The following is a 24,376-nucleotide window of genomic DNA, read 5'->3' as shown; positions in this document are numbered from 1 at the left end:
CTCTTGGGTTAGAGTTCCCAGAGACCTATAGTGTTTATCTTTTGAAGGATTTATTGAGATTTTATTTCTGGCCAAATACTTGGTCAGATTTTTTAAGTTTTCCATGGAAATTTAAACATGTTTTCTGTTAGTTGAGAACTAAGTTTAAATATGAAGTTCGTCTAGTCTGATGATTGTGTATTCAAATCATCAATACCCTTACCTATATTTTTGTCTACTCGACCTATCAATTTTTGAGGAAGATGTGTGAAAGTTTCCCAGTATGATCATGAATTTAATAGTTTCTTCTTGCATTTCTAACACTTGTTACATAGATCCATGCCATGTTGTTGAGTAAAAAAAGGTTTATGACTATTATTATCTTCTGGTTTGTATCTTTAATGCATAGAAAATATTCCCTTGCTTTTGGCCTTGTATTCTATTTTTGTCTGATATTAATACTGAAATTTTTGCTTTTTTATTATTGAGGAATAATTGACACACAGTGTTATATTAGTTAGGGATGTCCAACATAGTGATTCAACAGTGCATAAAGGTTCCTTTTTCTCCACATCCTCACCAACGCTTGTCGTTTCTTGTCTTTTTGGTACTAGCCATACTGACAGGTGTGAAGTGATATCTCGTTGTGGTTTTGGTTTGCATTTTCTTTTGCTTTGTTTTTGGTAACACTTACTACGTTTCTCTCCAGTCCTTCTATTTTATGCCATTTAAAAATTTTTTTAACTAACACACAGCTCAGTTCTACATATTTCTCATCTGAAAGTATATCTTTTAAAAGAATTTAACTGCTTATATTTGTTATTAATACCTATATATTTAGGCTTATCCCTGTCATTTATTTTCATTGTCTACTTCACATGCTTCTCATTGTTTCTCTCCCTATCTCCTTTTTCTTTATTGTTAGTAACATTTTCTTTCTTCCTTTTGGTGCTTTGGAAGTTCTAAATCCTATCCTTAGTTGTTTAAAGCAGAGCATTTGATTCTCATCATTGACAGGGAAATATAATTTTTTTTAAAGATTTTATTTACTTATTCGACAGAGATAGAGACAGCCAGTGAGAGAGGGAACACGAGCAGGGGGAGTGGGAGAGGGAGAAGCAGGCTCATAGCAGAGGAGCCTGATGTGGGGCTCAATCCCAGAACGCCGGGATCACGCCCTGAGCCGAAGGCAGATGCTTAACAACTGTGCCACCCAGGCGCCCCTGTAATTTTAATCCTAATTTGTAACCTCCCCTCCCCACAGGACAAAATCTGTAGCACATTTTTACCTGTTTGTAACTTCCAAGGACTCTCTCTTGCTCTCTGATTGCTCCATTCTCAGGGTAGCCTGTTCTTGAGTCATCAGTGCAACATCTCTGGTATTAGCCACAGTGTGTGCGTGTGTGTGTGTGTGCACTGGAGTCCAGCTGAGGTTATTTTTATCTTTCTCTGTTGTGCAAATGGCTTCCTCAAAGGTCTTATAATTCTTGCTTGTCTGTTCACATTTTAAATGCAGAAATATGTGGATTGGTGTTTCCTCAGCAATCATATGCCTTGGTTTCTACTATAGATCTCTCCTCGGAAGGAAAAGATGGCTGAGAAGCACATGTCCATTAGTGAATGGCGTGACGGCAGATTTACCTTCAGGGTGCCTGGGAAGAGGGCAGCCAGGCCAGCTGGGGCCCCACATGGGGCTGCACAGGGAAGCTCTGCCCTGAGGTGGAGCAGTTTCCCATAGCCCACATCTGGGCAAAGTTGTGTTTCTCTTTTCCTCTCCTTACCCCCACCTCTTGTCTGTTGAGGTGCCTGTGCTGTCCTCTGGCTAATGTTCTAGACTCAGTATCTGACAGAGCAGCCCCTCCCCCATCCTAGACCAATTTCCAGCGTTCCTTAGGAGTCGCTTCCATAGCAAACCACATCTAGCCTTCTACATACTGGGGGTAAGATTGATCTGAGTGTGTGGAGACTATCTTGTAAGTAATTTCCCTCATAAGTGCCCCCAACAGTCTGCTCTCTCTCCAAATTTGGATTTTTTTCCAGCTCACCATTGGGAATGCTGTCTTACCTCTGCCAAGCCTACCGCTATGCTTATTTTGGGTAGCAGCTTTCACTATTCATTTTTTCTATCAACCTACCCCACCTGTCAATATATCTGGGGCACTGATGGTGCCCTTTCAACGCTATTAAGGATTAATTTTCCTTCTTGGCGGTGGGAAGAAGACCTATGTGCTTGGTCTGCCATCGAGAACCACAAGTTTAAAGAGGGTTTAGGATGCCACAAACAGGTAGCATTTGGAGTGAGGAAAACAAATAACTAAAATATTTTTAATATAAATAATTCCAAAAGAGACCTCCCCTTTTCTGGTACATGAAAGTCAAATAAACAAAACGTAAGAGCGTTAGTAGTGTTTGCCTACAACAAGAGTGAAGTATAAGCCCTGCTGCCCCACAGAGGGTGGTTGTGGGCTGGGCTTGTATCGGCAGCGTCGGTCATGTATGCTAGCTGCCTCTATTAACATGGAACTATTAGCAAATGAAATTAAATACCTCAGTTGCCTAGTAACTAATCCAATCTGAGTATGAAGCAAAAATAGAATAGATAAATTTAGAACTTTTAGGCCACGTGCCAAGCAAAATATTCTTGCTTGTATCCTTTTGATTGTCTGCCATTTGAATGGAAGGAAGCATATTTTAGTGTCAAATAGGCAACATTCATGTTGACCTTGCTTGCTAAAAGTGAATACCCCTTGATAACTGAACATATATGAGAGATAGACAGGCTTCCCAAGGACCTCTACCCACACTAGCCCCCAAAATTGCCAAGGAGGGGCAGGAGCAGGAAAAAGCTCTGATTAACTACTAGGAATTTATTTTTTTCTAACTTAGTTAAAAAGCCAAAGGGCATTATGTGATTTAAGCCACATTATTCTATTAGAAGGAAAGTATAAACCATCTGTTTTACTCATTTCCATATAAAACAAAAATATCATTTTTCCTCCCTCTTTTGAGCAAGACATGGCAAATTAAGAAACAGTTTAAGATTATGTTGTACATGGGATCATATAATTATGCAGTTTAAAGACTTACCATGACAAATAAATTGACACTAAGTGTGATGTCAGTTATTTCAAATTTGACTTTTTTCTTCTGCTTCAAAAAAAAAAAGATAAAAAACCCCCTAACAATTGCATATATTTACAGATGACATATTTCAGCATAGAAAGTAAAACAAAGAAAATGAAAAGTTATTTCTTCCAAAATAAAATAATTTAAAGCTTAAAGCAGAGTTGTAAGAATAGTTCAATGAAATCCTCTTGGACTCTGGACCCAGCCTGATTGCTTTACCCCTTCTCTCCCCCTTCTTCTCTCATATACACACACACTCATATATACATATATGCTTGCACATTTTTCCCCAAAACATTTGAGAGTTAGTTTATCTTTAAATAGTTTAACTTGTATTTCCTGAAAACATAACCAAATACAGTTACCCAATTCAGGAGATTTAACATTGATATAATAACATGGTATTGACACAAGTGTAGTAGTATTGTGTTGATACGGGTCACAATCCATATTCAAATTGTGCCCTTTGTCTCTGTAATATCCTTTCAGGCAGTGTCTTTTCCCTCATCCAGGACCCAGTCCAGTAGTGCTCGTTGTGTCTGGCTGTTAGGTCTCTTTGATCTTCTGTAATCTGAAACATTCCTCAGCCTAGCTCGTCTTTCTTGGCATTGGCATTTTTAAGAGAACAGAGAAGATCCCTCCTTTGGGGGTATTTCTGATATTTTGTCATGATTAGAATGAAAACACATCTTTCGATCAATAATTGCAATCTTCTTTTGGACAACCTAAGTCCTTAAGAGGATCGTCCAGTAGTTGACAGCTGGCAGACCTTGTAGCCCTGGCCACACAGGCAGTGTGTACCAAGGGCTCTGGCCTCCGCTGTCTAGTGTCACCACTTAGCACACAGTAGGCATTTTCTAACACAGTATCCAGGGGCTCATTCCAAAATAGGCAAGCAGCCATTTCAGCTTGAAACCTATTTTTTCCCTCCTCTTTATAAGTGTTTCAGCGATGAAAAAGCTCGTGAAACAAGAAGGCCACATACATTAGCAAAACACTAGGTGTTCTTTCTGCCACTGATAGCAAGTCACATTTTTAAACTGAAAGGTTAGCTGAAAAATTGAAGGTCTGAGAATTATGAGTGAACATCACTGGTCTCTTTTGGAATTATTTACATTAAAAATATTTTAGTTATTTGTCAACAAGACTTAGAGAGACGTTCACCTCCAGGCCAGTGAACCAGCATGTAGGCTACCCGTCTTCAGGTCGGGGCTTGCCGCAGGTTGCCGAGGCACAACCAGGTTGCCGGTGATGGGTTAGGTCAGGAGAAGCTTTTGTGGGAAGTGTGGCATACCTGTGTCAGGGTTTATGTTTACACGTGTTTGGATCCGGAGGAAGAAATAGTCCAAGAACTGTGTCTTGTCCTTGACACCAAAGAGGTCTGTGTCTGTCTTCCAGGGCTGCGTGACATCCAGGCCCACAGACACATTATAGATTCTGAATGGGATCCCACAGCTTTTCTCAGCCTCTCTCTGTGCTCTTCTGCTCTGTGCTCTGTCCCTCTTTTCTTCTCTTCCTCTCCTTCCTGTCCTTCTGCAGTTATTTCCGGTCTTAAAAATGCAGCCCCAGGACATCATCATAGAGCAGTTGTCTCTAGGCTGTGATGCCAGTGTCTTGGGGCTTCTAACCATGATACTTAGTGAATCCTTCTGATGTATAACCCGTGTCTTAGCCTTACTTCTGAGCTTAGGTTCTCACCTGCTCTTTTTCAGCTTTAATGAGAATCTCCTAAATTGCTTCCTCACGCCTGCTCTGTGCAAAGCCAGGGGTACTGCAGAGCTCAAGGGGAGAGTAGACAGCTCTATGGATTGTTGCTTCCCGTTCATTCATTCATTCAACAAGCATGTCTTGAGTATGTTATATGCCAGGCACTGTTCTTAGAGCTAGAGACACAGAGGTGAAGCGCTCAGACCTGAGTCCCTCCTCACAGAGCTATGTCCAGTGGAGGGTCATGCATCATACTAGTAATTAAAGCCAGGAGAACATGGCTACTGCTGGTGACAAGTGCTGTAATGAAAATCAAGCAGGCGAATGTGAAAGAGAGTGGGAAATGGTTAGGGCACTCACCCAGCTCCTCCCCAGGGATGTTCTCTCTGGCGGTGGCTTGCGCCCTGGTGCTTCTCTTCCTTGACTGCCTGCCTGCTCCATCTTCTCCCTTGGGCTGGATCCAGGAGGAGTGTATGGGGAGATGCCAGCAGGGCCCCAAGAGCTCCTGGCTGATGATCTATGGGACATGCTAAGTCATTTGGAGTTTCTAGGAGACAGACCAGGGTTGTGTACATCTTACAGGCAGAACGGGGTCAAGGAACAGAGAAAGAGTTCATTTGATAATCTAACCAATCACTTCCTGAAGAAAAAGACTATTAGTTTGTTCAAGGGGAAGCTAATAGGGCATTATTATTTGTTTAACCTAATTTTATATGAAAAAGAACTGAACTATGTACAACAAATTCAGAATAGGTATTTGTCTTGCTTATGCTTTCTAGCCGTGATGTGACTATACCATGGAGTTAATTCAAATGATGTTCTGCAATTCTTAGCAGGTACTTACCATTCTGTTCACATCTGCCCCTAAAATTGGACCATATGCAAGTCTCTCTTGCAGTCTTTATCTTTCAAATCAAAAGGTAACAGACTGAAATTATGACTGGAAACCAGGTACGTGTTATTTTTGTCACATCTCGTGAACAGGATCGTGCCTTTGGGCTACTAAGGTGTGAATTTTTAAAGTGCGTCAGGGTAGCCTGGACTGGGAGTGAGAGGCGGGAAGGGCTGCATCTGTTCAAGGGCCTGGTTGGTAACGAGCCTCCAGGCCAGCGTGATGGATTCTTCTCTGGTGTCAGCCTGAGTTCATCGTGTCACAGAGATAGCTGTGAGCAATGTTAGAGCATGTGTTACAGCAAAACACATGAACCCTTCCTCACGCCTCCTCTGTGCAAAGCCAGGGTATTGCAGAGATCACGGGGAGAGCGGGCAGCTCTGTAGAACAAAGATGTTGCTTCCCATTCATTCATTGATACATCTTTCGTTCCACAAGCATGTCTTCAGTATCTGTGCTTTCATCAAGCTTAGCCTCAGCCACTCATTTGGTAATTTGGTTGGGGGTTGGGGGGTTTGAGAAAGCAAGGTGGGTCTGATGCCTGTGGTGGGACAGATGGCACAGAACAACCACAGCCAGCAAGGCCACCAGCCGACCAGCCCACATGCTTTCGCCGAAGGTGGAGGCTTCCCCATTTCCCCCAGTGTGAACCTCTGGATTTCTGTGGCCCTGCCTTGTCATGAATGCTGTGGGCTGCTGCAGCCCAGGCCGGAGAGCTCAGAACATTCAGGCTGAGGTTCAGTTCCCCTCGGGGAAACACCAGCTGAGGACAGGAAGGGAGGACGTGAAGTGTTTCTCTCCTTTCTTTTCCTCTGCCCTCAACTCCTGATTATAAAGTCCTGGAAATGGCAGAGGTCAATGGAAGGGCTGAAGTGAACCCCAGCCAAGGTGGGGGACAACAGAGGCCTCCCTAGAGACATTGTGGTCCACCTAACCCTCACCGGGGTCAGCAAAGCCAAGCCAGATGGTCAAACTTGGAAACAGAAAGTTCATCAAGAAGCAGAACTCTGGAACGGCCCGGTACACAGGTTTAATCACAGGAACACACGACGTAACACGTAGATGGGAGTCCCCCACCCTGCCTCCACTCAGACAGCCCACTTTGCAGCCTCAGATTTCTGAACAAAGCCGTGTCCGCGTGATTCCCTGCTGACCTGGATCTCTCCTCAACCCCCAGCCTTCATCTCATAGGTCTGCCAGTGTTTATCTCTCCTTCTCCTGGATCCCAGTGCATAACCTGGGCCAGCTACGGCGTGGACAGTGTGGACCACTCACGTCGTGCTCACCCGGGAGCAGCCTCCTGACTAATCCAGAGAGAGAGGACAACCCCCTCCCTCGGAAAGAAGAAAAAATAAATGATCTTCTATCTCTGAGAGCCTTATTTTGTTTTTTGGGTTTTTTTGATACAATGTGGAAATCTCCCGAGAGATGCAAGTGTACACCAGAGGCTCCAAAGAGCATGAGCCATGGTGGTGGCAAGCACTGTCCAAGCACGGTTGCACTGGCGCCTGTCAGAATCCAGCAGGGAGAAGCATTGTCCCTTGGGAATTATACGCAGCCATTAGCGTGGCATCCGTTCTTTGTCAGAAGCCTTTGGTGACAGTCTCTCTCCCGAGAAACACACAGCTCATGTGGCCTGCACTTAGTTCGATGGCCACAACGTACCTCCCCGAGGGAGATGCCGCCGATAACACCGTATTAAAGGCAGAGTTGCTTGGGTTTTGTTGGTGGTTTTTTGTTGTTGTTCATCTCAAATGCTGGCACAGAGGCACAGAGTGTTTATTATAATTTTATAGATGCGGCTAACAAAAGCTTCACTCACGAAGGAAAATTAAATGTTAAGGTTTCATGGATGGTGGGGGCGGGGTGGGGGCTGGTAGGCTGCAGAAGGTTGGGAAGGATAGGGGAAGTGTCATTTCCTTTCCTTTAGGAAAGAAAAATATGGGGTAAGCCATAAACATAGCTTCATTCCCAAGCCGGCAATTCTTACACTTAATATGTTTTGTCAGGCAAGTCTTCAATACAGATTAAAATGAAATGCCAAGTAATTTCCACCTCTCGGCCGCTCACGTCTGTGAACAATGAAGAGTGTTTTGATGAATGTCAGTTAATGGCAGTTGTATGCTTATAGATTTAGTCACAGCAGCAAGGACTAAGGATTGGGGGGACAGGGTTGGGGGCTGTCGTGTGTGTGGAGAGGAGGGATGGGGAAGATTGTTCCATAATCCCTTTCTGACTGCTTTGGTTCATGACAACCCAAATTGAAAGTGAACCAAAAACAAAATCAGGCCAAGATAAGGTGACCCTCTGTTGTTAATGAGGCTCAAAGCATCATGGATGATTTCCAAGAGCTGAGTCTGCTCAGAGGAGGAGTTCTGTGCATTGAGGATGCTTTGTCAGGCAGATTCTATTTCCGTGGAAAGAAAGGGGGCAGCTGCTTGCTGGGGCCAAGCCTCTGGTTCCACCAGCGTCTTCACCACAAATGTCAGCGGTTGCACCTGAGTCTGTCCCCTTCCTCCTTGGTTCCATCCTGACAGAAACCAGGCACTGCAAAACCCACAGGCTGAGTCATATTATCTCCTTCCCCCCTCCCCACATCACTGCCCTTGCAACTTTTCATCCTGAATCCCCCATGTGGGGTGAATTTGAAGAGCAGGAGAAAAAGGAGCGCCAGCAGAATTCTGTCACCCGAGGATTTAAATAAACCCTGCCTTCTCGTGACTGGCGCGTGCAGTGTGCCTATTTCTCCCCTCCTGTTCTTCAGTGGGGTCGGAAGGGTGCGGTTTTCACTTACCCCTTACTGTTCAGAATGGGAGCTTTAACTGGAGGCTGAGGACTGATTTGACGGTCGTGTAACAGTGACGCGGCAGTCATTGTGAAGGGAGTCTCTGTGCTCCTCGTCTACTAGGTTAAACTAGTTTTCCCTTCAAAGGAAGAGTCTAGCAAAGGCCAGCCGGTTAACTCAACTTGGGTGCTTCCATGTTCTGGGCTTCTTTTTTGAATCACTGGTTACCAAATCTGGTAGTGTCCAACGCAGTTTTCTCAGAATCAGAAAGGAACTCTTGCAGGAATGCTTGGGACATGCAGAAACGTTCTCTTCCTGTGACCTGAGGGAGTCCCAAGGGCCAGGAGAATGAAAACAGATGTGTCAGGCTCAGCTGTTCTCACTGTGAGTTGATGGCGTTTACACTACACCATGTGCTCATCTGGATCAGTCCCCACAGCGAACCTCTGAGGGGCCCACCATCCCATTTTGCCCTGAGGACACTGAGCCCACATGGCTTTCACCAGAACCCACAGAGAGAGGAATCAAGCCTCTGGGTCTGTCTGACCCCAGATCGCAGTTCTCCACTAAAGCCTTATTTTTAAGAAAGTTTTCCGCTATAACTCAGAATTAAGCTTACTTGCTTGAAAAAAATTGTTAGGGAAAGAAGTAGCTCTCATTATGCTTATGTAGTGGTGCTGAATTGTTCTAAAGGTTTGACCTTGTTTCCTTTGGGTCAATGTCAGGAACGGTGTCTGCAACCTGAGTCTGTTGGACAGAGGATTGTTCTGCCTGTAGGAAGCCTGTACTTTCTCAAACGCATCTCAGAAGCGGTGTCAGTATTTACATTCTTAGATAAGCCAAAAGGCCTATTTTACTGCCAGTTCTGGGCTTTTCGAAACTCAAGTTTAAGGAGGTGCGTCTAAAGCAGGAGTAAAGGGAATGGCTTGAGTTGGTCTCCCTTCTGCATCCAGAGAATTTGGAAAAGCAGTGGGGAGTACGCAGACTGCCAACCTTCGAGAAAAGGAAGGGCAGTGTCTCCTGACAGCACTGGGGGGCTGGAGGACTGTGCCCCGAGCCTAGGCTCTCCCCCGTGACTGATCCAGAGCCCCTTCTTCCTCCTCCCCCACTCCCCTCTGAGATCCAGAGGCATGCATTGCTTTCTCATCATCTGGGGAGTAAAAATCTCTCTGTCACCAGGGACATATATGGATGTGCGGGGAGCACAGGCATGAGGCCTCATCTCCATTTCCTCACACATAAAACAGGGGCAATGATACCTCCCTCCCTGGGAGTCTTGGAGAGGTGTGGAGGGCACCTGGACGACCCAGCACAGTCCGGCTTGGGACAGGTGGCATTCCAAAAGCTGCCAGCTTGTCCAGACATCGCTATCCCTTCTCAGCAAACCCGAAATCAGTCTGTCTTTGATAACCATTCAAGATCTTTTGACATTTGGAGGGAATAGAGAGGTGGGAGGATATGGTGCTGGGAGGTGAATATCGGGACCCAGCCTGCAAAGCAGTTTGAGAGGCAATTCTGAAAAGCAGTGCTATCGGGTCAGAGAACTCCAGAGCATTTCTTGGGCTCATTCCTCTGGGACCCTTTTCATGATCAGAAGGACTCTTTAATTTCAAAATCAAAATCCCCGGCAAAACACCAAAATAAAACTGAGCACCTCAGTCAGCAAATTGCTTCCTAAGGAACTGTCTCCACAAGTGGAAACACGGATGGTAACTAAGGGAGCAGAAGGAGCTGGGACCCAGGAGCCCTGCCTCCACCAAGGCCCCAACCCCATGGGGTGGGCAGAGTGAAGTCTGGTCCCCAGGGCACAGGAGTGGGGAGAGCCCAGGAGGGACATTCCTCCAAAAGGATTGCAACATCTTGCTAAATTGTATTGATGAAAGGCTGAGAAATGTCCAGGAATGGATTCTAAGGGTGTTTGACTAAGGAGGATGAAATGGATTCTGAACTTACATGTTAGCTCAAGCAGTTGGAAGTGGCTCTAAAAGATTGCTTTGTTGATTGGCCATAAGTTGGACTCAATGGTTCTACATTCAGAAAGGTTCTAGAACTTCCCTGGCATAATGCAGAAGGAGGGACAGAAAGGCTTAGGAAGGCTGGGAGGTTGGAGTAGATTTATCATGTGTGCTGTGCACACCCACTTCCTCACCATCCCCAGAGTAGGCACAGAGGACACCGTGCTAAGGCCCTGAGAAATATGTTAGTGAGGCGGCACCCACAGAGGTGAAGACCTCTGTGGGGGCCGAGCTCTGTAGGCTGGGCATGCTGGGGGGGATGCTGGGATCACTGCATGGCAGAAGCCAAGGGCAGAACTTAACTTCCAGAGACAAGGTCACAGTAACCTAATGGACATCAGAAAGTTTTCTTGAATTGCTGTCCAGCTCTTCTACCAACATTCATTGAATAATGTTTCCTTTCTCCATTACTTTTCTGTGATTTCACTATAGAAACACCTGAACACTGTGTCGCCCACGTTGGCTGTGAGTCAACTGGATCCCTGTACTTTGCTCCTTTTTAATTTTTAATCCTAATGTTTGATATTGGAGAAAAACACTTCCAAAAACATAATGGGTTCGACCAACAAGTTACCATTTATCATAATGAACTCTGAGCCCAGCGGCATTATTTGGAAGGAATGTTCCAAAGTGTACACCACTCCTCCAGGGATCACCAAGACAGAGCTCTATAGGACCTCCCCACTGTGGCATTTGGGTTTTTTCTGCAATGAGCTGCCAGTGGCAATGATGATAATGATGATGATGATGGTGATGATGGTGGCTGTGAATATTTATTGAACCTGTGGATTATCTCTTTTATTCCCTCTGACAGCCAAGGAGAAGTGTTGTGATAGTCCTTCTTTTACAGATCAGGAACTGTCAGCTAACCATTGGCAGTCTGTCTCACTGACCTTTACCCTCTACCCTTCCACCCCAGGTACCACCCAGGCTCTCTGGGGGAGTCCCCTCTGAACTCCAGCCACACTGCCCTCTACTTGAAGAGAACCAGGTGGTCAGACACTCAGAAGCAACCACAAAAGGTGGGCAGTGTTTTACAGTTAAATGTGCTGAGGCATTGGTGGGGAGAGGGTGGATTTCATAAATGGCAAAACCTCATGTGGACATATTGTCTTGTTCAATTATAATAATCTGGTTCCCTGTTCTGTGTGATGCAGCTGAGGCTTAGCATAGATGAGTGAGGGCCTCGGGTCGTTCAGGGGTGAGTGATGGTAACTCTCACCTTCTGACTCCAGGGATCCCCCAGAAGAAGCGAGGTCATAATCTCATATACCTCCATAAGTTCTCCATGGTCCTATTAACAAGTGATTCAAACTGGAAGAGGCAATAGAAGTTGCTTTTGGAAATGTCTGTGGGTGCTGTGGGTCCTACTGTCCTTCTGGCGGTCAGCCTGCTCACCTGAACTTCCCGCCCATTCAGTCTGAGTCAGTGTTGTTGACAAGCTGCCTCATTCTTTATTACTGTTTCCTTGCTGGTCTGAACCCATTGTGGAAGTAAAGAAAATAAAAAGCATTAACTATAAAGCTAGCCCCCAGCAAATTTTTATAAAGATTAATAGGCTGCTCCCCAGAAAAGTTTGCTTTAAGACCCAGTGCCTCAGTTTACCCATCTACAAAATGAGGACAACACTGTGATCCTTTTTGGTGCCTCTTGAGGACAAGGGGAATGGAAGTCAGGTGTATCCTCAGTTGACTACCCTCTGCAAAGCTTGTCTTCTCTTTCCAGCCCTTTCTTTTCAGCTTCCTTCGAAAGCCTCCCCCCACTTCTTCTGAGCCCCCAGCTCTGCAGCTGTTGCCTCTGAGCGTGAGAGGACAAAAGAATAACATCAGCTAGGTTGTGGGCTTGGTGGTTTGTCTAAAGAGTATTGTATCACCATCCTACCTGGTTTTTGTTTTATTTTCTTTCTAAGAATGAGGAATGGGGGTGAGGGGAGGATGGAAGGAACAAAGCACCTGGACCCTGAAACAGGAAGCTCTTCATCCTCTTGCCATCTGTGCTTCAAAGACCCATGAAAGCATGTCTCTAGAAGCATTGCATCAAACAAGAGCTAAGAGGCACTTAAAGGTTCTGTGATAAAGTTAGCTGTGCCCTGTCAGTATGGCTTAAAAATACACAAGTGCAGGAGAGAATTCCCTTCTGATCACGCCCACCACCCCTCCCAAATCTTTTCAGCCCAGACTTAAAACATCAGGTCAGTGATAAGGTGGGCCTCCTTTGGTGTAGAGAAAGCAAGCCCCCGTGATATTCAGCTGAGTCCCAAGTTTGCTTTTTCTGAGTCCAATGTTGAGTGACTATGAGGATGACCAGTTTCTGGAATTTTCTGTAGAATGAAGGAGGCTGGACATCCTGTGTTGTGTCCAGAACAAGGATGGAGAAACTCTGCGGTACCCACGGGTCAGTAGGGTTTTGTTTTGTGCCTTATGACAAGGTGTTCCTAGCTGGCTGCAGCCTGGCCATGGGCAAGACACATGATATCTGATTTTGAGTCTTGTGACTGTTATTATTCCCATCTTAGCAGTAAGGAAACTGAGGCACAGGGTGACCTGAAGCATGTGGACATATTATAAGGCTGTTGAATGCAGCAAAGTGAGATGGGGCTACATCTTCATAGCCATGCTGATGTCTACCTCCCACTGCATTGGCATCCATGGGCAAGGGATCCTCGATCTTTCTATGTCCTGGATGGACGTCTTCTCATAATACTGTCTTTAAATACTTACATTAAGATACCTAGGCTTTTTTAAAAAGCTTAATTTGAAGTTTCAGGGATATTTGTCTAAGTATTCCTTGTTCTATTTCATCCATTAATAATTACAAAGAATTTTTTAAAATAGTGTTACCAAGGAAGTTGCATGGACCCCCTGATTTCTACCCTCTGCCTTGGTCCGTCCCATCTTCCTGTTCCACTGAATAACCCCCCACCTCTGGCATGTGAGCCCATTCACTTGCAGGAAAGCTACCCCTGCCCCCAGGACTTAGAGCCATTTTTGGGGTATGGTGCAAAGGGCCAGAGTCCCAGAGAAATTCACTAGCTTTAGCTGATCTCGGGCTCCTTTAGGAGCTCACAGAAGTGGGTCCTTGAGCTACTCCAATGATGACATTCTGCAAAAGTAATGTCAGTGATGTCCCTAGGTCTAGAGTCTGGGGACTGGACCTTCCGGGAGGCAACTGTTCCCAGCCCCCAGAAGCTGTCAGAAAGATTTAGACTTGTGATTTGTCCGTCAGTTTTGCTAGTGATCTCTAAATAATGGCTGGGTGATCTCCTAACAGACTGTGAACGTGACAATTGCAGTGAGCCATCACAGGTGGGCGAGCACAGGTGTGAGTGTGTGCACCAGTATTTCCCTCATCTCAGGGCTGCGAGTGCGGGAGAGATGGTGACTCACCATTCTCAGAAGCCTGTTCCTGTTATCTTCTGTGGAGTGTTTTGTGCTGTTGCAGAGGTAGCTGATTCTGTTCAACAGAACCTCCCCTTGCTCCTGTGTTAAACCATATTTCATTAAAACATTGTCTTTCTCCAAGACTATATTGGTTGCTGCATTTTGTAAGAGATCATTTCTTGAGAGAAGTCCTGGAAAGAAGAGAATGCACACCTGGTGTGATAGAGGCCAGGAATTGTGGGAAGGAGCAGGACTTCCAAAAACAAAAACAGAAAACAGGTCTATGCTGAGAACCAGAACTGCCCAGCAAGGCCTTTGAAGTCTCTATGCCAGTCAAGGTTTTCAAACAACTTCTGTTCTTCCTTGAGAAAAGCTGCTTGGTCAAGCCTCTCCAATATATATTTTGGGTGACAAGAAACGTTTTGTCTTCTGCAATGGAAATGCCAGGAGTCAAGACAGGAGGGGCACACAGAGCAGAGTACATACCACCTGACTAGGGTGGCGGGGCTGGCCCTCAGCCTGGCCACTGCTATCTGGGCCAGGGATGCTCAGGCATGGCGGGAGGCCTCTCCCCAGTCCGGGGCAGGCAGCAGGAAAGGAGAAGAAAGGTCAGCAGCCCCGTTGATGCCTCAGCTCCAGTCATTGGGCGATGGAGCTTTGTGTTTGAGAGAAAATGGAGACAGGACTGGCTTGTTCATTTATTAATAGGCATTTGTCACAGGCCAGGTTAGGAAATAATCCCCCTATTGTCATTATTTCTTAATCCTCCTGTTGTCAATATGTCTTCTGAGGCTTGCAGGGGAGGGAGGCGCTTTTCAGAGAGAAATGTGGACGGGCTTCTCCTTAGACCATGGGGCATGGCCCTAAAACAAAATGTGTCTCAAACGTTGATATTTAAGGTATGGAGGAAACTTCCTATTTAGTGGAGTTCTAGATCTCTTGAAGAAGTCATTCCTTAGGTGGTTTTTGTATCAATAGAGGCTTCTGTGTATTCTTTTTTAAAGCAAATTTTTTCTGTATTTTGCTTGGATCCTAAAATATTAATAAGCAGTATCATTTAGGAAAGGCAAGAAGCTGACAAACCTTTTGGAAGCTTTTAGTGCCTCAAGCAAGTCTTACCCATGTCTGATAAATGCATGTGGGACTTCCATGTCCCTGGATCATACACTCCCACACCCCTCTGAGACAAACCTAGTCACAGAGATGACCCCAGTTTTTAAAAAATGCAACAGCCTTCGAGCATTGTCAAACTCAATGAAGAATTACAAAAGCAGAGTCCCAAGAGCAAAGTCAGAAACAGGCCTCTTTCCATCCTATGATTGTCAGTTAACTCTTTTAGAGTAGAGAAACCTAAGCACTTTCTATCCCTCTGACAGGACATGAATGCTGAGTACCTCTAGAACGACTGAAGGGACAGGAGGTAGCCAACTTTCATTTAGCTAAAAAGAAACAGGAGAAAGAAAAAAAAACACAACTAACTAAGGCACCAAATTCACCGTAGAAAAGAAGAAATCCATGATGGTAGGTAGCATTCGTGGCAAAAATGAATTTTCTGGAAGTGAATCAACCACTAAAAAAAGCAGCCTGCAGGACATGGCCCAGAGCAGCCTTCTCAAAGGTGTTGTGTGCTTATTATCCTGCTCCCAGCCTTTATTTCCACCCCCCACCCCAAGGCTGCACCCAGATACGGCAATTCAGTGCAAGGAGGAGCTTCGCCTCTCTGAGATTCATCACCAGCAGGGGCCACACGTGTCTGGCTGGGATGTGTGATTGATCCTGCCGGAGGAAATGCAATGGGAAGCTAATGCTGCCTCTTAGTCAGTAAGCAAAGTTCAGAGATGTTTGCATTCTGCTAGGTAAGCATGACTCTCTCAAGACCCAAGCTAGATGGACTGCCCACTCAGCAGGAATTCTTGCCAAGGCAACACACAGTTGTGCCTCAGTGGACTTGCCTGAGCCATGGAGTCCAGAGAGTCAGAAGTGCTCATTTTGCAAATAGCATGATTCTATCATGTTTTAATTACACGAAGTATTACAAACCCATTCTATTCAAGAAATTGGCAAATGAAAACTGGATTAAGATCTGTGCAGTAGACTTGAGGTATATAGGATTTTTCTAATCACTGGAGGGTGCTGGATGCTGGAATTTCCCAATTTTTGCAGAAAAAGAGTCTTGGGGTTTTATAGGGATTTTTGTCATATTCTCCCTTCCCCACCCCCCTTAAAACTCAAGTATAGGATTTATGAACAACTAAAATGAAAAGAAAAATATTGCATTTGGCATAACTGTAACTTGGACAAATGCTAAAGACAGTTGGTAATTCAAGAGGTCTACCTTGACTCAGATATTAGCAGAGCAAGTGGTATCAAGCCAAAGATGGATTTTGTAGCCTCGGGGCCTGGAGAGCCTGCAGCACTGGGCTCAAATCATGGCTGTGTGGCCACTTTCTGGTGACAACTTTGCGTAAGTTAGTTGTCATTTCCAAGTCTCCGTTTTATTTGTTTTTTTAAATTATTTATTTAGTCCTTCTATTTCTCCATTTTCTTAAAGTGGGAAATTGGCAGAATAGTAGTATCTCACCTCAGTCCGAATTCGGCCAGATAATGAATGTGAAGCATCCAGTCTGGTGATGAGCACACAGTAAGTGCTCCACTAATGACTGGACTCAATTCATTAGAAGACCCAGCAGGATCCAGAAGTAAGTGGTGATTGGTGCCTGGGTTGCCAAGGGAGGCATATAGCTCTTCCCAGTAGCCAAATACTCTTCTTGCATCAAGAGCAAAATCCTGTCTTGAGACATCTAGTACCAACAGGTTTAATCCTCTGCCCTCCAAGTTATCATAAAAGGGCCCAAGTGCTAACACCAGAATGCACAGTCAGCGCTGTCCAAACACAGGGGCAGTTTGAAACCTGCACTCGAAACCCACTCATTCCCATATACAGGATGGTCCGTACACGTATAACTGCTTTTTCCCCACTCACTATGACATACACATCCTTTCATTATTTTAAATTGCCACATTGTTATTTAACCAGTAACTTCTGGACATTTAGATTATTTCTCTTTTTTTTTTCTCTATCAGTAACTCTGCAGTTAACATCCTTAAACAAACATCTTCGCAAACTTTTTCTTGGAAAAAAATCCTACGAGGGGAATTATCAAGTCAATTATATTTGTTTTAAGAACTTTTGTTCATTTTGCTAAATTATTTGCAAAAAAAAAGAGGTCAATTAACTCTCTACAAACACTAAGTGAAAATGCCAGTCTCCTCATATGCACACAGACTGAACTTAATAAATTTTTAATCTTTCAATAGCATTTTGAACACCCTATAGCAGTTGAATTTGGACCATTAGATAAAGCAAAACACCTGAGGACATTTCTGTATTTTCTATAATGGTCTTAAACTATTTAGGGGAATTCTTTTTTTTTTTTTCTCTCTCTCCCCTCCTCCCTTCTTTCCTTCCTGCTTGTCTGCCTGCCTTTCCTTCTGAATCATAGCTGCATTGACATATTTTTCATAAATTTGGATAAGAAATTCAAATGGCACTACTGAGAATAAAAGCCTGGTGCTATCTGAGAAAGTTAAACATTCACAAGCCTATGAACGAGGCATCCATGCTGGAAACACTTGCACAAGAGTACGAGAGAGTACCCAAGAGTGCACACAACAGCCCTATCCACCAAGCTAAGGAGCCAATCTCACTGTACATCTTCAGAAAAACGGATGAGTAAACGGTGCCACATTCCCACAGTGGACTGTCATGCGGCAGCAGAATGCATGGGAAATGCATGAACAACCACTAAATGCAACCACGTGGACGAATCTTGGAAACAGCTTTGAATGAAAATAGCAAGTTGCAGAACATTAAGTCCAGTATGATACAATTTGTATAAAGCTCAAAAGCAAACAAACTTAAATAACATATTGCTTAGGGGGACATACATATGTGATAAAAACATTTTTTCATCAGATAAATAAAAAACTAAAGAAAGGGGCGCCTGGGTGGCTCAGTCAGTTAAGCATCTGCCTTCGGCTCAGGCCATGATCCCAGGGTCCTGGGATCGAGCCCCGCCCACATCATGGTTCTCCCTCTCCCTCTCCCTCTGCCACTCCTCCTGCTTGTGCTCTCTCTCTGTCAAATAAATAAATGAAATTTAAAAAAAGAAACTAAAGAAAATCCACTCATAAGTCTTAGCAGGGCTCAGACTAGAGGTCAAAGCTCACACTGATGCAGTAGGGACTCTGTGAGGCTGAGGGGGTTTGGAGTGAGAAATGAGCCAGACTGGTCTATGACTTCATAGCAGTGAATAGAGCTTCATGCCCCGAGCTCATATTGAGCAGCATACCAGCTGCCTCACCTGTGCTTTTGCACATAACACTCACAATCACCCTGCAATGTAAAACCAAGTCCCCCATGTCTAATGTCAGGACTGTGAGAGTCTCAAACGTTGAGTACCTTGTCCAGGGTCACGTGGTAGCAAAGCCAGGACTCAGTCCCCGGGAATCTCACCGCAGACTATCCCCCCGGAATGCCTCTTCACACCCACTGGAGCTGCCGGGGATAACACAGACAGCACTGGTAGGCATGCTAGAAAGGTCTCCTTAGAGCCAGATTTCTGTAATTAGCAGGCGAGAGAATGGAGTTTACATCTGAAGACCCTAAAAGACATGCCCACGTGGAATTCTACCACGTACTTTGCATATGTGCTATAGTAAGCTGTAAATGACAGTAAGTTTTGACAAATTCCACAATCTATACTACAGTTAATTTGTACTTACCCAGTTCCTGCTATGTGTGTGCCAGCTTCATTCAGAGTGATTAACATGTGTTAACTCACTGAATCCTCACAGCAATTCTATTCATTGGGTGCTGTGGTTATGCCCATTTTACAGATGAGGAAAGTGAGTCCAGAGGTAAAGCAATGTGCCTCAGTCATTGCAGAGGTAGAAAATGGTCTGGCTGGGATTGGTACCTGGAGGAGCAGTACCCTCTGGGGCCTGGAGGCACTTTCCCCTTGTTGGGTGTATGCCAGACAAAGGTGCTTGCAGGAAGGCGTGCACCTCTTCTAATAATTCATGTTAGTGATTCCACTAAGCTGTAAAGAGGTTGGCATCAAAAATAATGGGTGATATGTATTCGCTCCATTCAGCCACCTTCAGGCCTCAGAGAGCCTAGAAAAAAGACGTCCTTAGCAGATTTTCCTGTCTAACCCTTGCCATTATCCCATTGAGCTGGCAGCTGGGTGAGGCTACTGGAAAGAGTCTGGAGGCCCGCTGAGAGCCTTGACATTCTTGTCTGAACGACATTGGCAATGGCAGCTGTCCAAACACTGTGGTTGACTTTCAAACCATTTAATTGAAACCATTTTTAAAATTAAAAAAAAGAAGAAGAGGAAGAAGAAGGGGTGGGTGCCGCATAGGTGGAAGATCTTGGGTGGGTGCCGCATAGGTGGAAGATCTTGGGTGGGTGCCGCATAGGTGGAAGATCTTGGGTGGGTGCCGCATAGGTGGAAGATCTTGGCAAAAAACCTCATCTGCACTTTTCCCACCGTTGCATTGAGCAGACAGGGCCACAAAGCTGGTACAGCACGATTAGCACAATCGCATTGTTGGACATAGGCACAGCGTGACATGTGCTACAGCAAAGGCATTTGGCAGGGTTAACCTGCCAAGGATAAAGATGTAGCAGACAAGGGGCTGAATTAATGGACTGGCATGACGGAAGCGGGGAAATCTATTTGCATGCGATATTAACTGTGCTAATAAACTCCGGTCCGTGCTCGGCAGTCCAGGCAGTCCTTGAACTGGGAGTTTTTATTTTGAAGCCCACCTGGAAGGCATCAGCCAAGATGGGCTAAAAAAAGCAGAATTCACAGCTCGAGTTGGGTTAATCGTTACTGTCGTCCCGGAGTAGACATGCTGTCTGGAAAGCCTGTAACAGTATTTGTGACTACTGGCTGTACAGGATGGTCCTAGCACCCCAGAGCTTTGGTGCCAAAGGGTCCTCCATTTAGAGGGTTATTGTCTATGAAAAAGCAATGAAGAAACTGTAAGTATAACACACTCTAGAAGATACCTAACTGGAGTCGGTTGTTTTGCCCGATTTGTGTATTCTGATTCCCTGAACATCAGGATGGGAACAAGATGAGCAAATGAGACTGCCCAGGATGCAAAATTTTAGGAGGTACTCATGGTCAGCATCTGAGAGCAGGTGACTCACTCCCCTCCTGTTGGCCCTGCCCTGCTGAAAGTGACCACAGGAACAATGTGAGATACACCTCTTCAAAACATGGGTGCACTTAAATATACTTAACATGGACACCAATGCAGCTGTGTTTGGGGAGGTGAGAGGGGGAGGGGGCCAAAAATGCTTGTGTTGTCCACCAGGTTACTGCTGTGAGCAGGTGGTGACCTCCGCTCCTTGTGGGGCAAGAGAGCAAGGTATTGCCCACCAACTCCATTGTGTCACTGGCAGGGGCTGCTTGAGGGTGCTAACTCCCTGACATCTAGCTGACACATGCCTGCTCCTGATCCGAGGAAGCCCCCAGGCCTACCACATCCTGTACATGGGAACGGTGGCACCGGACACCAATCTATTAAATTTGCCTCTGAAGATGCTGAAGCTGTATCAGATTCCCTCTGCTCTGAGGATCATTAGGAATGTCAGTTTTTAACAGAGCCCTAGATTGAAAGCCACTGTCCCCAAATCTGGTTTATGGGAGTCCCTGGGATTGGGGGAGGGGTAGATACTTGAGCTTTACTCCCAAACCAACTGAAGCAGGATCTGGAGTGGGGGTGGAACGCTGCGCCAGCCAGACTGGGGCTGATGTCAAAGGCTGAGTGGGTCTGTGTTGACCATTGTTCAACCTGGGGAGGTGGTTGATGAGGAACACCCTGAGTTTCTGTTGCTGTCGTCTTTTTGCAGAAGTAACAGGCAGAAAAATGGTTTGTTGATTTGAGACCTCTGATGTTATAAAGCTTAGATAAATGCCGTGTACTTGGGATTGCCAACACAAGTAATCATTATATGACTAAAAACAAAACAAAACAGAATTAGCTGACTTGACCCTACCAAGTGTGTAGTGAAGGACTAACATCAGCAGGCCAGAGTAGAAAAAATGAGATTAAAGGCCTTGGTTAAAATTGGTGCAGAATTTTGGAACACCAGAACGCTTACATTCCCTTAAAGTGCCCCTGGAGTCTTCAGGAAGGCAGAAGCAGGTAAGAAGGCCCTGCAGTGGGAGAGGACTGGGTGCACTACTCCTCGTGGCTGAATGACACAAGAGCCCCCAGCCCAGGGGCAAGTGGGGGTTGCAGTCAAGCCCAAGGCCACTCACCAGGTCACATGCCCTGTTAGAAGTTTCCATCTGCCCAGGGAAAGGGGTGCCTTCGCAAGCTGACAAAAGGTTCCATCCACAGGAAAGGCCTGATTGTTTACATTTCAGAAGGCACCCTCTGGTCTAGCCCTGTGTTCCAAGATCTGAAAGAAAGGGAGTGCAGCTAAGTCCACAGGGAGAGGAGGTGACGGTGGACAGGTAAGGGGCGGGGGGGCTGAGCCACCAGGACCTGTGGGATTGCACAAGGAATTTGGATTTTGTTCTGGGTGTGATGGGAAGGGAAGAAGGGTTTGAAGTAGCAAAGTGACATGCTCTGATTAGTGTTTTAAAAGGATCACTCAGGCTGCAGAGTGAAGAATGACTCACAGAGGGACAAGTTGGATGTGCCATCCTGGTGAGAGGATGGCAGTCTGTTGGGGGTGCAGGGTGGCTGTGGAGATGAAGAAATGTAATTTAATGGCAAAATATTGGGATTTCTGGACACTTGTTATTCATAGGGAACAGGAAGGACAAATCATTACCCACTGGTGTCCACAGCTTCCCAGCTTTGCAAGACTTCCTCACTGAGTGACAGCTCATCGAAGCTGAGAGCCCCGTGTTCCAGATGCTGTGTGGTTCCCGGCTACCAGGTGACTCCACAATGGCCTCTGTCCTTGGGATCACTGTCTCTTAAGACAGGACTGAAGCCTGGAACAGTAATGGACACAAAAGGTACAAGAGTCATAGATGCCTGGCCAAGAGCTGAAGCTGAGCAAGGGTCCAGGAGGACCTTCTCGAGGGCCGACCCTGGAGCCCAACTGCAGGAAGAGGAGTATGCTGGGTAGAAAGAGTCAGGGGCATTCAATCCACAGGAGCATGCACATGTGGTGTCTTGTAGGCATTCCTGCTCTGTTGGGGGGGAGGGGGGAGGGCAGGTGGGGAAGTGAGGAGCCAAAGGACCTGAGACTCCATCCTGGGCACAAAATGAGCCATGGAGAAGTTAAGCCAGATTAGACTGACCCTCTGGAAGAATCCCTCTGACTCCCTGGTATCAGTGTGGGGTCAGCCTAGAGGCAGGGAGCTGAATTAGGAGTTCCAGCAGTCAGTCTCTTAATATAAAATTATTCATTACAAGATAGTACTGTGTACGCCCATAAGATTCTTAGTGCCATTTTGATTTGTCTGAGGGATTCATCTAACTGCTTGGAAAAGAGTCATTGGACCATGAGAGAATTAGTTTAAATCATACGTTCACCCAACCAGTATTTATCAGGTATCCCCGAAGTGGCCAATGCTGAGGACCCAATGGCAAGCTTAGAACTGAGTGGAAGAGACGTCGTGCATGCTGTGTAACAAGTGCTTTGAAGGAAGAGTACCAGATAGCTGGGGAGCATGTCATAGAGGAGTCCAGTCTGGTCTGGAAGATGGAAGTCAGTGCAGGAAGTGACTTTGGAGTTGAAGTTTGAAGGAGGAGTTGCTATTAAACTATACAAAATAGGGAGAGAGGCTTCCAAGTGATGGAAAAGGCTTGTGCAAAGGCCCTGTGGTGGGAATGAATATAGCATATTTGAGAAGTTAGAAGAGCACAGGGAGAGCAGAAGAGGGCAGTGGAGGATAAGGGGAAAGAAAGAGGGCCAGGCTGCCTCTGCACGGTGCCAACTCCTTGCAGGGTCTTGAAGTTAAAGCATGAAGGTCACTTGTGGCTTTTGAGACAACCATTTCTTCATCTCGCTTTGACATCCTGAGCACTGGTCGGTTCTAGACAGAACCAAGAAGAGGTAGCTGTGGATAGCTGCGTTCACGGCCCCAGTTTCTCACTTATTCCCAAGGCACCTTTTGCCCCTTGGATGCAGGAAATGAGATCGTGCCAGTCCCCGGATTCCTGGTGTTTTGACTTCACAAGAGTCTATGCCAGGTTCACTTGGCACGAATACAACCTTCCCACGTACACGGTCTTAGCCAAAAAAGCACATTAACTTTGCCGAAGGCTCTGACCGCTCAGCAGTAGCAATTAATTGTCCCCCTGCTTTATTTTACAAGGAGCTAATCTCACTTTCTAGAACTTGCTCATTCTCAGAGCAGGTGACTGTTAGTCCTCAAGACAATCTACTGGACAGTCCAGCACCACTGGAAAGAAAAATTTTGAGATCTCTCCCTACCCAAACTCAGAAAGCCACCCACATAACTCAGTACCTATCCTCATCGAATATACATGTATATCAAGCATTTGCTGTATGCAAGGTTTTCTAATCTTATTACACTGTTTTGCAGATACCAAAACCGAGGCCCAGAAAGTTCTGCTACTGGCCCTAGGGACACAGAAAGGGACAGAGTCTGAATGCATCCCCTGGGGCCTGGCACAGGCAACCCTCATGTGGTAGACACCTCAGCTTAGCAGTGCTGTGGACCACCAGTGTAGAAATTATGACCTAATGTCCCAGCAGGGATTCTTTGATTATAGACATAAAAATCCAGGTGTTTCTGAGCTCCAAGGCCACAGTGATTTACATGGCACAGTTAGGGTTGATCACTTCCTCAAACTTTCTGCCTCCCCCAATTCTGGTTAAGAACTTTGGTCGAACTTCTATGCCACATCCAGCGCTAGGAACTTGCCAACTTTGTGACCCTAAAATAAAGCAGGTTCCTAGATAGACGTCAAAAAGTGGAAAATATTTTTCTTGATTGGGTAGCAGGCAGGAGCCATTTTTGGCCAAAGAAGCTATTCATTTAAAAGTGTTTATCGACACCTGGAAGTAGGGATTCAACTTCAAATGCTATTTTCATGTCAGTTTCTCTTACAGAATTTCTTAATGGTGATAAAACCCAGGCAAATACCAAAATGAGAGTTCCAAAGTCATTTTACTGCTAAGACACTCCATATCTGCCAGCTGAGCCTGAGCGAGGAAGGGCCTGGCAGGTCACCTGCTGATGGAAAGGCAAAGCACCGCGATGGCTAATGGTTTTCACATTGACCACCTGATTTCTCTTCTCTCAGTCTCGACTTTTGTTGGTTTGCATGACAGCTCCAGATCCTCAGTGATCACCTTTATTTTGTGCTTGGAATGTGTTTCTACCCTTTTGAGGATGAGTCAAGAAATACTCTCCATCCTTGGAGGATTCCATTTGGACTCTGGTTATCCTCAGTAGATGTGGGAACTACTCCATGCAGC

General features: G+C 45.5%; 1 long non-coding RNA gene across 3 annotated transcripts in view; it reads left to right on the top strand.

The window, feature by feature from the left end:
- The window catches only part of LOC148108357 (uncharacterized), a 116,070-nt gene extending 93,932 nt beyond the window's left edge, over positions 1–22,138 (top strand). For 2 of the 3 annotated variants that reach the window (XR_015727821.1, XR_015727822.1), the window contains one exon: positions 11,424–16,959. This is a non-coding gene — a long non-coding RNA (uncharacterized LOC148108357). Of the gene's footprint in view, positions 1–11,423; positions 16,960–21,724 lie in introns of those variants that run through there. The other variant, XR_015727823.1, reaches the window with a different exon arrangement.
- The last annotated feature ends 2,238 nt before the right edge of the window (positions 22,139–24,376 follow it).

This window comes from Ursus americanus, chromosome 20 (genome assembly GCF_024610735.1).
Source record: "Ursus americanus isolate L20-20 chromosome 20, mUrsAme1.1.p, whole genome shotgun sequence".
Classification (NCBI taxonomy): Eukaryota; Metazoa; Chordata; class Mammalia; order Carnivora; family Ursidae; genus Ursus; species Ursus americanus.
The sequence above is the reverse complement of the archived record's forward strand: the minus strand, read 5'-3'. Positions and strand labels throughout refer to the sequence as shown.